Raw genomic sequence first — 14,316 nt, 5'->3', positions numbered from 1 at the left:
ACATTTCTAGAACATTCTGAGATCGAGTTGATAGGTGGCAGTTGCACGAAAATATTAATACTACATGATTGTATTTAAAGTCTTTCCATTTTTACTGTCTCAATGTTTTGAGTATAAATTAAACTGTTAAAATTGCCAGCTGTGTTTTGCGGAGTCTCTCAAGATCTTTAACAATTAGCTAGAACTGCATTTCAATTGCCAATCAGAATGGAGAAATGTTTCTAATAGTTAAGAGTCTGATATGTAACTATATTATTTTTAAAGGTACACTGTACACTGTATTATACATGTAAAAATTGCCCCAGACAATAGCTTTGAGATGTGTGTATATGCATCTAAGTAAAAGCATACCCCTGGTCTTGCTGGTGTTTATCTCGTACTATAAATAAGACTATGAGAAGCAGTATAAGACCTGTGAATACAATTATTATGGGCCTTTTGCAGCTTGTGATCACATGATACAAAAATCGCCATACTGGAGAGCAAATTGTGCACTGGGACATCTAAAACAAAGCAACTTAATCGTTCGATGCTGATCAAGAGTTTGGTCAAAGTGATCCGTTTTTAAATTTTCCTAAACTATTTGAATGGACGTACATGTACATGTATGTAGGCAGTTCGTTTGGAAATAGTGATGATCCATTCGTGCGAACCATTCACACAATTTCAAAACAATTTGTTACCCATTCAGTGTCCGTGCGTTTTCAGCTGTTAAAGTGTCCATTTTGCCTTTCACAGTCACATTCCTCAAGGTCCAAACTGTTGTTACTAGCTTGCTTGTTGGTTTTTTAACAGGACCTTTCCATAGGACCCATTCCTCAATGCAAAAAATAAAAATAAAAAATGAAACATTCCAACATTAACATATGTGAGAGGTCTATATCCCCCCTTTACACCACACAACTCACAAAGGAGGCACACTGCACAGAAAGGCTGTTGCAAGTTTACTCTGCCTGTAAATTGCTCATCGAAAAACAGCATGTACAACTGTAATTATTGAATAAGAATTGAATGGAGCTCAATATCCTTTCAATCAAATTGCATACTGCAATACAATACAAATTATATTAACTAATAAAGTTATGTAACATTACTTTATAATATGGCAATCAAGTTCATAAGCAATCTCTCATCTAGTCCTTAAAAACAAGAGCTTGCTTTTTCTTTGGTCAGCAACAAGAACAAGAACCAAAGACGGAAGTCTGGTAATCATACATTTTCATCTCCTCTTTAGAAATTAATTTTGAAAAAAATGATGTTGGTGCGGTTTACTTTTAAAATCCATTAATGGGCTACACACATTTTGGCTTTAGCCATGCAGACACGTACTGTTCTAAAGGAGAACATTTTTCCCATTTAGAAAAGTTTTGATGTAAATTAGACTTATCAACTTGAAGGGTGCCTTAATAAGGTGATAAGGGTGATAAGTTGATAAGGGTGACTTAAGTTATCAACTTGAAGAATTAGCATTACCTACCTGTTGAAGTCATTACTGATTCTGACAGCTCCCCATCTTCGTCACTGTTATCACCATCCTCATTCTCCTCCTCCTCCTCAACATCATGATCATCATCATCATCATCATCATCAATACCAGAGTCAACTGCAAGAAGATATCAGCTAGTGTATCATTAAAAACCCAAGGCCACCAATTTAACAAAAAATAAAAGCAGGCAACATTGTCAATAATTTGAATCTCATCTCCTTGCCCTTGCAGAGACAAATAAAATTATGGGAAGCAAAAAATTAAAGAAAATTGTCTCTTGGAAGTTGTTTCACTTAAATATCTTGCAGCAGCAATGACAAGATTTATTGAGAAACATAGTGAACCCATGTTTAGTATCTAGAGTTGAGTTTGAACCCCCCATGTGGTGAGGATCACGGTTGTATTGGGTTGAGGAATTCTGTGTGATGAGCATAATTATAGTTTATCATCCTTATCCTTGTCCAGTTCTACTAGAGAGCATTTGCAGATATCATCACAAGAGCAGCATAACAGCTGTCTTATATGTACATGTTCCAGCAAAAGTGGCCGCCTTGCATTGGCAGCAATGTCTCTAAAAGGGCTTATGGTGTACATGTACATGTATAAGGCCACCTAAGCAGAAACAGCGGCGCCATAAGTCAAAAATGGACCTTGTAGAGTGCTCGAACATGTAGATGTAGATTAAGATCACATGTCATTAATGATTTAGGGATCCTAAGTATTTTAATGAGCTTAAATACAGTTTAACTGAGTTGACAACAAAGAGCGACTGCAGTCAATTGCTGTCAGTGGTTTGGTTATATTTGTGCATGCATTGCATTCCTTGTGCTTTGCATGGTACAGTTTATTCATTGGTGTGGTGGGAAGAAGGAGCAGTTTGTGTGGAGCCTTTAGAAAGTTCAATATTGTTGACTCGAGAAGACGGTAATATTTACCCTGGATTTTTATGTCGTGACCCATGTGCCGTGCCAAGCAGTCTAATTCTTCAAGGTCAAACAATTGAGAAACAGTAGCAATATATTTTCTTCAAGCAAGTGCTTGTGATGGCCTCAGGATTTTTTAAATTTAAAGGCCTTGTTCATGGGTCACTCTATTCAGGAAGTCCCAAGGACACAGGTGGCTATAACTAAGCTTCGACTTGGCCTTGCAAAAAAGTAGGGATTTCTTGGGTCAATTCCTACTGCTTCCCTCTTCTCCACTAGTAAAAGCATTGCTGTCTTAACTTCTTTTGTCAAAAGAACTGGCACCTTGTGCCCCCTCTTTCTCCTTATCTCCACCATATCTAACCTGAAGGAAATGCAGAGTTATGGCTCGAGTTAGCTACAGTACAACATGTATGTCACATTCATGAAATTGCTTCAAATACACTGTGGATCTCTTTATAGCACTAAGCAACCTAATATGTCTGTCTGTTAACACTAGTACAATTATTATCAGCCTGAATGCAAGAAAATTCTCAATGCATATAATTATGTTTCAGTTTTCAAATAATTAGTGAGAGTACTGACTGCCTTTAGCACAACTCTCAATAGGCTGTAAAGTGTTGTACTTGCCCGTACGAAACAGAATAAGTTAACGCAGCGCTGCATTACCGTCTTCTAAGCGCTGCAACAAGCGCTGCTTAAGGGTTGCACGGGCGCTGTTTTTATTGCGCTGCAACAGTGCCGATTTGTGACTGCGTGAGCGCTGCATTAGTGACAACGAGCGCTGCAGGAACGCTGCAAGGAAATCGCGCGACAAGGAGTATCGTTGGTGAGCAGTGTTCATGCAGCGCTGCGAGCGACAAAAACATCACTGCCTGTTCCACTGCGTGATCATGAAAATATGATGCTCGCTTACCCATGATTCCTGGCGTCTTTTTTTGCTTTGGGACCGTCACGCAATTGTCTCGAGGTACTGAAATGTCAACCGTAACGAATGCTCCGCAGGTATTTCAGTCTAACAATGTTATCAACTGGACTTCAAATTGTATTTATATCTAAAAAAAGATTATAAGTTGCGAATACAAGCTTTAAAATTATCTTTTGTGATATGCAAAGGAAAACGGGAGTGAAAATCAACGACCGTAAAATGTTCAGCAATATATCAAGCAAAATTGACTACAAACGGGCAATGTTAATCCCGGTGAGTTCATTTCTTCTTTAGTTTTCGCTCCAGTCGCCTTCCTGCCGTAATGCATTTGTTTCGGATAATGCGCCCCAGTCAAACCTGGTATCGCTGTTCATTTTCTCTTCTTTTATCCACAAAGCATGGCACTTCTTAGCATACACTAAAAAAAACAAAATGAAAAGTACCGTTCAATATTGATTTCATAGAAACCAGTTTGCTTGTGTAGCACATATCGGTTCCGAGCAACTGACTGTTTTGTACATCTTACCAATTATGGCGTGAACAATCCTCTGGTCAAGCACACTTTTGTCTTTCGTGCGGCTTTCTTGTAATGGAACTGACTTAGCCAATGTCTCGTCGTCAAAGTAATAGGCAACTAGTTGGCCAAGCAGCTCCTGAGGTTTACCAATGGACTTGGCTAATATTGTGTGGAGTTCTACACATGAAATAAAAACACCGCAACCAGCGTACGGCTCTTGCTTTCCATTCCCTGAGGTAAAATGGTCGGGCGCACGGAAATAATTGCTTGTGCTCTGCTTATCGGTGGGTTTCTAGGACATAAACAACAAAAGAAAAAGATGGGCTGTATAAAATTTGTCAGTAGTGTAAGAGTTGTTATTCAAAACAGGTTAAAGGTCTGGCACAAACCAGTAGGTATTTGAGAGATTTCTCACCTCTGATGAATAAGTGGTATCCCCAGTTTCAAGGCTGAACAGCTTTTCAAAGTATAGAGAAACTTCGCGAGGAGGTTCTATGAAGAAACACAATGCCTTTTGGTGAAATTACTCTTAATTAATTAATTAATTAATTAATTATTTTTGTCCCACTACAATCCTCCTGTAATTTCAAGTTAAACCGAGACTCAATTAGCACTAAACCTGCACGAAGAAAGTCCAAAGTTAATTCGAATAGAATATCAATACCGAATGGTTTTTGCGAGCGCTGCTCTTTTTTTTTTTTGCGAGCCCTACAGTGATCGAAACCTTTTCTTGCCAGTAACGATACTAGAAAAGACGCGCGCACCGAGCTTTGGGACAACATGTAAAATCTCTCGTCGGCATACAATATACGGTTAATAATGCGACGTCCCTGTAAGTAAGATAGGTCAGTTTGGACGGTTATTATTTATAAAATTTTCCAGAATGCAAACAGTGCGAAAATTTTGCACGCAAGTGAGCACCGGTGGGAATTTTGCGAACAAATTGAGCAGAGCTTAAATTTTGCGAGAACCTGAAAATTCCAGGGGACCATAGACTGAATGCATAAATGGTGGCCAAAAAAATGTTATTTTGTTTATGTGCTTATTAGACTCACTAGCCTCGTTTGAATGGACAAAATACAAAAGAAATGTTGCTTGAGAGCGAGGCTATTAAGTCTAATTAGCACATAAACAAAAGAATACATTTTTGGCCGCCATTTATGCATTCGGTCTATTCGATACTCCTATAATAGTCATATACTTACTCAGAGTTTCCAGCTTTCTTTGCAGTTCTGTTATTTTCTTGCTGAGGACATTGCAGTTGTAGCACTCAGCCGACATTCTGTTGCCAAGGAGTTCTTGATCGGTGTTCCGCTGAAGGACGTTGATGCTACTTTTCACCAATGAGCCCACAGATGACGGTGACGTGTTTTGAATGCTAGTGGGTGAACAGTATGAAGACAGCTCTAAGATTTCCTCCGCGTCATCCAGTGGGGAATTCAGGAAGTCTAGCATTGATGATGAGGATTCCTTGTCCGGATTTGTTGTTGTAAATGTTGGTGATGAAATGTATTTGAAGTTACCAGACGATAGTGGAAATGGCGAAGAAGTGGAAAATGAAGGCGAAGTCACAATCGGTGGCGAGGGCGTGGAAACCGATGGGCCAACTAAATTTATGGTGGGAATAGGCTGTAGTGGTGACGGTGGTGAACTTGGAGTTGATGTGCCAGTGAATGACTGAGAAAGGTCGCCAGTTGCACTGAAAAAACTTAAAGCAGCTTCGTTGGTGGCTTGTGCCTTAGCTATCTCTTTTTCTCTCTTATTGCTGATTGGTTTAGCTGGCGGCTTTTCAGAATCTTTCCTTGCTACTCCGTCTTTGTCTTTGGAGATTTTGCGTTTTCCTGGTGCTTTTTTTGCGGCGTTTGCGCTTTGATCCATTGGTGTGTCATTTTTTTTTGTGAAAGTTTTCTTTTTCTGTTCACTGGTTCAGGGGTTTTCAAGTTTTTTTCGGGGGAAGACTGTCCTTCCTTCGCTTGATTTTGCTTCATGACAGCGTCGATCAAATTGTTCATTTCCTCGGTCAAGGCAGTTTTGCTTTCTGTGAAGAATACATGTGGGATCATGAATTTGGTGTTTCCTATGCCTCGCCAAAACAATTCTTTTTAAAGAATTTTAAGGAATACTTGAGTGCGTGTTAAACTTAATCAACGTCCGTCTAAAGACATAAACATGTACTGATGTGATCTGAAGTGATTCTAGTTAAACGGAAATAAAAATTCCTGTCGTTTGAAGAAGTAGTGAACACAGTCGATTTGACTTTGGAATGCGTAGACCAAAAATTGTTTGCCCGCTTAATTATGTGGCGTGTTATTATCATATATAGCGTGAGATACGAATAACGATTTTGATGCTCGCAAATTTCAAGAATCCTATTACATGCCGCCCATATTACGAAGCACACCCCAGCCCAATTACATTTCAAGGTTTTGTAGACATCTCTTAAAAAACTCATAAAATAACTATAAAGTTCAAAAACCTTTTAACCTATTGAAAACTCAAAGGGACGTGTTCACCCAAAATCCAAAAGACCTTGCGTACCGCGCCTTATTTCCCACAGACCAAAGACCTGTTTTGGAAGGGCCACGAATTATAATGCTACGTAAGTAACAACAGTTTTAAAACATCAACACAAGCCCCTTCTGATTTTAAATGGAAACAATCATCTTAGCTTTCATTACTGGTATATTCAAATATTAGCATAACTGTGGCTCCAACTGTCGCCGAGAACAATTCCCGCCTTTTGTGATATTATTTAAATCACTGAATAAATCTACTTCTACCCACCTCCAATTTTGACGATTTTTGTTTCCCACTCCTTTCGTTCAGCTTTCAAGATTGCTGAAGCTCCCTCCTCTCTCTTGTCTTTTGGTATTCTCATCAGTGGCATGACGTTAAACTCCTTAGTCTCTATCCAGTACACTATGGCATATTTAGATGAAGCTTTCTCCTTTTCGGGTTGACTGGTAACCGACGATTCCAAGTTTAAAAGCTGAGTCGCGAGACGTTGCATCGACATGTTTTTATCTCAAGATGCTATACTGTTTAAACTAACTTGTCGAAAGTGTATGAAACTGTTGACCTGATTGATCTCGAAACCCTTTCACGTTCAAATTTGAGCGCGCAAACTGAAAGGGTCAAAAGATATCTGGTTTTCTGACAATCATTCTGAGCCAATAGGATGCAAAAGTTCGTTATCAAGCGCTTACAGATATCACTTTCGGAAGTGAGAAGTTTCCTCTCTAATACTTAGGAATAGACAGTGTTCATTTTCACAATGCCTTGTTGTATGTTGTTCCAGCATAGGACGAGGTAATTAATTCCGGCGATAATTTGATGTGAAAGGTGCATCAGTGAATGAAAAACAAATTACCCTTTCAGATTGATGCACACTTATTTCGCATCGCAAACGTTTTATTATTGCTTCTAGTTGTGTTAAAAAAGTCAGATGGTCAATCAAACCTTTTAGTGCACGCGACATGAGCTATGAAGTCACGCTAAGTGCTTCTTGGCTCTGCCAATTACACGTAAACGGCAACTTGATTGTACTGAGCTTTCAGTCACAATCCTTTGATTTCTTACGTACACTTGCGACCAATTTTTTTTAAGTTGACTCGATACAAAGTATTTTCATGATGCCCTGCTATCTCTACAAAAGGAAAGTACGTGTTTTCTATCTGTCAGCAGGTTACATGTTCGTGACTTTTCCATCTCTCCGTCACGAAGCGATGGCACACACATTTTCAGTTCAGCAAGGCTTTTAGTGTTTAGTTTTCAGCACAATGGAAAATCCCAGTCACCTGGGGCCATTCCATTTAAAATCCACACCCCCCTGTTGACGAGATTGTGCGAATTTCACCCCTTAAGAAGTAGGAGATCAAAGTGCCGACACATTCCCCCCTTCAGAAAAAGTTGATATTTTATTTCCGCCCTCAGAAGAATTGGCATTTTTTCCAATACCCTTCAGAAATATTTGAAAAATGAGAGAGTGCCGACACATGGACCCCCTCAGAAATGCTCTTCAGACCCCCCTCAGAAAATCTCGTCAACAGGGGGGGTGTGGATTTTAAATGGAATGGCCCCTGGTCTCCAGCGTTACAAAAGGTATTTCCCAGTTTACAGAAGCTGACGTAGACAGAACATCCAAAAAATTAGCCCAGGTTACAAAAGATCAGTTAGCACAGATTGCACATCCAGTTGAAATTCAATTTTCGGCCTGCAACGAAACTGAAGATGGTCTGCTCGCCGTGAAAAGGTGTCGTGTGCGGAATGCTCCATTTGTAGACAATACCCCTTTTGAAAGCAACTCTCCTTTTGTCGAGGAACAAATCAAGCCAAGTCATGTCGACGAATCTGGGTTTCAGGAATATTTTTCTCTCACGGAAGACGCTTTAGGCATTGGAGGTGAGAGCATCAACAAAGGGGAATGTTCCGAGAGTTGGCTCCACCAGCATCGGATGAAATTAGAAGACATATACTACGAAGAGCTTCAAAAAATCAATGAAGCTGATATGGAGAACTCATTTGGGATTGACGATGCTGAGGACCATGAATTGGAACTACCTGAAAATCTAGAAAACCTGAAGGAAATGCTTTGTGATGAGCACAAGAAGGAAGACAGTAAAAATGAACAGGACAAGCCTTTGTATGAGGGTTGTCCACTAACTGTCGGCATTAGCCTGCTCCTGATAATGACAGTTGCAATGCGGCATGGAATGACTGGTGAAGCATTACAGGACGTTCTCACTTTAATCAGCCTTCATTGCATTTCTCCTAATTATTGCACTGTAAGCTTGAGGAGATTTAAACAATTTTTTGCTACTGCGAAGTCTCCACTGGTATTCCACCATTACTGTTCTCACTGCTTTTTGTATCTCGAAAACAAGGAAGCCGAGTGTTGTCCGAACACTCTTTGCCAGAAATCTCTGAAAGGGCTCGGAAAGAAATCATTTTTCATCGAAATACCAATTGTAAGTCAACTGCAAGATGTATTTAATCAGGTTTCCATATGGGAAACGATTACCACGTATAGATTTAACAGAAAACGCAGAAACGATGACGTGGGTGATATATATGATGGTGCTTTATACCACTGGGAATCTGGCTTTCTGAAAGACCACAGAAATATTTCATTCATCTACAACACGGATGGTGTACCAATTTTCAAGTCCTCAAAATTTTCCTTGTGGCCGCTGTATGTCGCAATTAATGAATTACCATATTCTCAACGCTTCCGTAGGGACAACATGTTGTTAGCTGGTGTATGGTTCGGACCGGACAAGCCTTTCATGTTGTCTTTCTTGAAACCACTCCACTCCATTTTCCATCAGCTAGAGACGGACGGCGTTGAGATCCTGAATCCTAAAGGTGAGAATATCACAGTTCGAGCAATTTTGTTGTGTGGAACGTGTGACCTTCCTGCACGTTGTCTTGTTTGCAACAGCATACAGTTCAATGGATTCTATGGCTGTTTACGTTGCCGACAAGCAGGAAAATCAATAAAAACTCAAAAGGGTGGTCATGTACATGTTTACCCTTTCAACACAGAGGATCCAAGTGGCCCTGTTCGAACCAAGTCGGGAATAATGCGAGACGCTCAACGAGCTGTCCAACAAAAATCATCTGTAAATGGCATTAAAGGTCCGAGTTGGTTTGCAGTGTTAAGGCATCATGACATTATTTTAGGTACAGCTATAGACTACATGCATTGTGCCCTAGAAGTAGTCATGAAGCTTCTTTTGGAGCTGTGGTTTACTTCAAAGGAAGGACAGCATGAACCTTTTAACATTTCAAAGCAAGTTGAAGACGTAGACAAGCGCATCAGTGAAATAAAGCCTCCCAATCGTGTTTCAAGGTGCCCTCGTTCCATTGAGGGGCATAGAAAGTATTGGAAAGCAAACGAACTTAGGGCGTTTTTATTCTTCTATGGAGCCATGACTCTGAGAGGAATTCTTCCAGACGTTTATTATGACCACTTCATGCTATTTAGCGAGGCTTTATTTACATTATGTTTGACAAGTATCACGCAGTCTCAAATAACGCACGCTGAAAAATTGTTACTTCACTTTTGCATAAAGTTTCCAAAACTTTATTGTGAGCGATACCAAAATCTTGGTCCACTTTTGGACTCATTCTACATTTCCTTTTGAAAGTCTCAACGGGGAACTGCTCAAGCTTTTTCACGGGACTCAAAATATTGTTTTCCAAATAGTTAGTGCAGTTAACATAAGCAGAGCCGTTCCCATCTTGTCCAAAACACTGGTACAAGGATCAGATCCTCATCACTTTTACACAAAACTTACATCATCAAGTAACCCCAAAAATGAAATTGAAATCGCAACGAATGTTTTTGCTGTTGGAAAAGTGACAACTAAGGAGATTTCTGCTGATGTTTTTGAGGCTCTGTCCAATCTCTTAGGGGCCCTTCCGGAATGGTTGATGTGTAATACTTTTTTTCGATGTAAGATTGGCAACGGAATGTATCATTCTGTTGGGTATGAAAGGGAATACAGTCGAAATAGTTACACTATACAGTATGACGAGTTAACTGTTGAGGGAAAGGTTCGAAAATTTAGTATGGTACGTCAATACTTGCAATATCAAACACCGTGTAGTAGTTCTCCCGACTGTTACAGAAAATGTTCTTGTCCTTTTTATAACGTAGCAATAGTGCAAACCCTGGAAAAAACCAATGAAGCAATTATCCAAGACAAAATAACAAACGGGACAGCAAGTCACATAACTATTACCGCAAGGGCTAAACAGGGGGCATGTGTTGCCATACATATTCATAACATCATTCAGAAATGCGTTTACATGGAAACAGTTGATTTTCCAGAAACTGCTTTCGTGGCTATTTTTCCAAACATGATCGAAAAGGACTAAGCGTTTCCTTTTTTCTGTCACGAACATTTTACAGCTTGTTTTCATTAACAGAAATAAACATGACTGTGTAAAAGAGCGGCGTTTTGTTTCACTACAGATTTCAGCATGACCGCCCGTTACAAATGACTGTTGGTGATCGAACAACGTTTTCTGTTGATTTCTTTTTACTTCTACCGGCCACGTTGATATCAAAAGTACATTTTATTAAAAACTCGCGCAAAATGAGGTCAATGAGCGCTCTTTACGATCCGTACAAGTAAGGGTTATTTCCGGTTCCAGGTTGGGTCCATTCCAATGTGATGATTTGACAGGTTAGTCAAGAGCATCCGCTCGCTTGTCGCGTGCAAACGTATCTCCGTCTGCCGGCCATTGAGTTTTCGAGATTTGGGTTTTCTGTCAGATCTTCGTTGAGTGACAATTAATTGTCCGATAATTCTAAGAACGGCACAATTGTTCCACTTAAATTACGGGTTTCTTACAATTCGGCATGCTTGGATCGTCTAACATTCTTGACCGCTGGCAATAATTTTGAGTTGTAGAGTATTGAAAGCATCAAATGTGAGCGGTATGTGCGAACTTTTGGCAAGTTCCAATCAACAGGACACCCCTGTACCGATTTCATGTTTGCACCAGAAAGTTTCATGATCGAAATATATTCTTGCCCGCTGGCAATAATTTTGAGTTGTGGCCTTTGGGTATTAAAAGCAAGCATCCAATGTATGCGGTAAATGCGAACGTTTTGGCAAGTTCAAATCAACGGGACATCCCTCTGCCGATTTCTATTTTGCGGCAGATAGTTTTATGATCGAAAGGTATGTACATTACGAGATGTTTCTGTCTTTCGAAACATTTTCGCCCGCCAATTTCTGTATCACAATTCGATAAATTTTTTCAAGTCGACTTGTGGCGCGTTCGATTGACCCTATTCCGGAATAAGAATACGTGGAGTGATGATTAAAACGGTATGTTTGGCGCGTTTCGAAGCAGCATGCAAGGATTATAAAAATATGTTTAAAATAGCGTTTTAGCGGGTGTTTGACAATTTTAATGTGATCTCCGTAAAAACGAAGGATTTCTAACTTTATATTCCATGTATTGTTATTCCGGTGTACGGCAGTGCACGTGCAGCTAGTTTTTGCTATAAGAAACTGTTCACGCGGTGTCTCATTTGCAGCTCTCATGCAGCGGATCGCAGCGCTGCATTTAAGATGCTTCACGCTGCAAAATACTTGCAGCGCTTTCGCAGTGTTATGAATTTGTTCATGGCTGCTTGAGCGGCTCGTAAACACTGCATTAACGACGCGTAAGCGCTGCACAACCAAAAAAGTGAACTAAAGCAGCGCTGCTGCAGCGTCACATCGTTCGTACGGGTGATTACCTCTACTGATGTTGTATTCCAGTCTGGTCTGTTCTCAAATGATGAAACTTGGAGCTTTGCTGCCTCTCCTCCACGTCTCTTGTTAAAAATAATGAGGAGGTTTAAAGGGTCGCCACTGCTAACTCCTTCCATATGTGTAAGTTAGAAGCCTCTTCTAAAGACCTTGTTAATACTGACAGTTGGTCCAATACACTGTAGGTACTTTCTCAAAATTTCCAAATCATTGGTGACAGGGAGTAGCTCAATCTTGTTAAACTTTCTTCTTTGAAGTGCTGACAAGGAGTGGTGGCTGATGTGCTCATTCCATTCAGAAGACATGAGCTTCTCCAGACTTTGTTGATCGGGCAGAAGGTCATTGTCCTTTTGTCTGAGAGCCTTTACAGTCAATACGGCAGCACATTTTCTTATGGAATGGCCCAGCTTCAATGCCAAAGAAGAAATACCTATTGCACTTGTTTTTCCAGATTCAGATCAAAACCGCATACTGATTCTACTGATGTTCCAGACCAGAACTTTCAGTACTTGACGTCTCTCTGAGGTCTAGATCTGAAGTAGTAACTGCCTCATCCCTTAAGACACCTCATGGAGTCGCTCACTACCAACTTTTTCAGCCAAATGAGTTCCACACTTCAGAATCAAAATTAATCATCATGTCTGGCAGCAATTGTAATCTCATCAGATTCCTGGTAGACGCAATGGTCTCATTAAAGAAGACTGCACTGACTTGGCTTCTGAGATAGCAAGAGTAATCTTCTTTGTTGTTGTCAATTTTTTTGACCTGTGTTCTTCACCTTCATCTTCCCCACCTTCTTTGATCTTTTTAAAAGAGCACTGTCTTGTTGTGCCACCAAAGCTCATTGTGCCGCACAAAACCGTAGCAGTGGGTGCAAGGCTAGAACTCATCTGGTGATATGGCCTCTGATTCAATCTGGCATCTCATTTCTATCAGCTACAGTGTAACAACATTTGTTCGAAGGACTTCAGTGTTATTATGAAAATTCCCCAGCAGCCTCAGTCTTTCTAGTTCCCTTAAATTCCTTTCAGTTGACTTTACTGGAAAAACCAATGCCTTTACCATTTCACTCTCCTTTGCATGAACTGCCTGGTAGTGTGGAGCTACATGTATCTTGGGGAACAGCTTCTTACAGGAATAGCATGCCTGCCTTTTGTCGTATATTCTGGTATTGTGCTCTGTCTTTCTAGCTGTTGACATTATCACTGTAATAAAACAAGTATAGAGTTTTGATCAGGTTTTTACTGTTTTATTCACATTGAGTGTCGAGCCTGAACCCCCAAAAATTTAAGCACACCTTCATGAAACACCCACAATTGGGGGAGTAAGAATCTGCAAGTCTCACTCTCAGCTTGGGAATGGTTACTGTATACTGTATTTTTTTTTAGAAGCAATAGAGGACGTTTTAAGTGTTTCCATAGCCTCATCTAAACATCGGGGGAATTGGGAGAATTCTAGACAGTTATGCAAACCCTGCGTCTTAATTGGGTTTGCATAACTGCAGTCCAGAATTCTCCCAACTCGCCCGAGTGTTTAGGTGAGGCTATGGAAACACGGAAAAAAGTCCTCTATTGCTTTTATAAAATATTTCTCAAAGATAATTCGACAAATGAAGGAAAATGCTGGTTTTTTAAAATTCTAAATTGAAACCAATTTTCTTGCTACACACTCATACATGTATTTCCTACCAGTCAATCAAAACGCATGTCTGACTATACATAACCAAGCCAAATTTGGGTGATGTCACAGCCGTGTTTCCATACTCTCATCTAAACACAGCTATTGACAAATGAGATTGCGCGTACTATCCTGGCTAATTATTTTATAAAAATACATTAATTTTGGCTTGATATCACAAAATCCTTGTTGCATGTAGTTTTGTTTAAGCGCTACACTCTACATCATTACCAGTCAAACAGCAGATACAGACAGAAGTGTACAATTCACATTAAAGTGGACTAAAAGAACCTGTATTATCTATTTGTGGTCAGGAATTTGTGTTTTTGTGAAAAATCTGCACTAACCTCTTGATGTTGACTGTGCTATCGCTTTCTCAGAATTTGCTCTGTTGTACTAGTCATCCCAGCTATATATCTAATTCAGAAAAAAGAGTAAATTATACAACCTTGTCGCATTTAAAAAAAAAAAAAGCGCAAGTTTACTAAACTGTTAGTTATTTGTCATTGTTT

The 14,316-nt window shown here is 39.9% G+C and overlaps 1 long non-coding RNA gene across 1 annotated transcript in view; it reads right to left on the bottom strand.

The window, feature by feature from the left end:
- Positions 1 to 682: 682 nt before the first annotated feature.
- The window catches only part of LOC137983874 (uncharacterized), a 19,369-nt gene continuing 5,735 nt past the window's right edge, over positions 683 to 14,316 (bottom strand). Inside the window, exons 4-6 of the long non-coding RNA XR_011119042.1 lie at positions 14,152 to 14,213; positions 1,478 to 1,603; positions 683 to 817 (exon numbers count right to left, since the gene is read on the bottom strand). This is a non-coding gene — a long non-coding RNA (uncharacterized lncRNA). The remainder of the gene's footprint in view (positions 818 to 1,477; positions 1,604 to 14,151; positions 14,214 to 14,316) is intronic.

Source organism: Montipora foliosa, chromosome 13 (assembly GCF_036669935.1).
Source record: "Montipora foliosa isolate CH-2021 chromosome 13, ASM3666993v2, whole genome shotgun sequence".
NCBI lineage: Eukaryota > Metazoa > Cnidaria > Anthozoa > Scleractinia > Acroporidae > Montipora > Montipora foliosa.
This window is presented reverse-complemented; position numbering and strand designations above follow the sequence as displayed.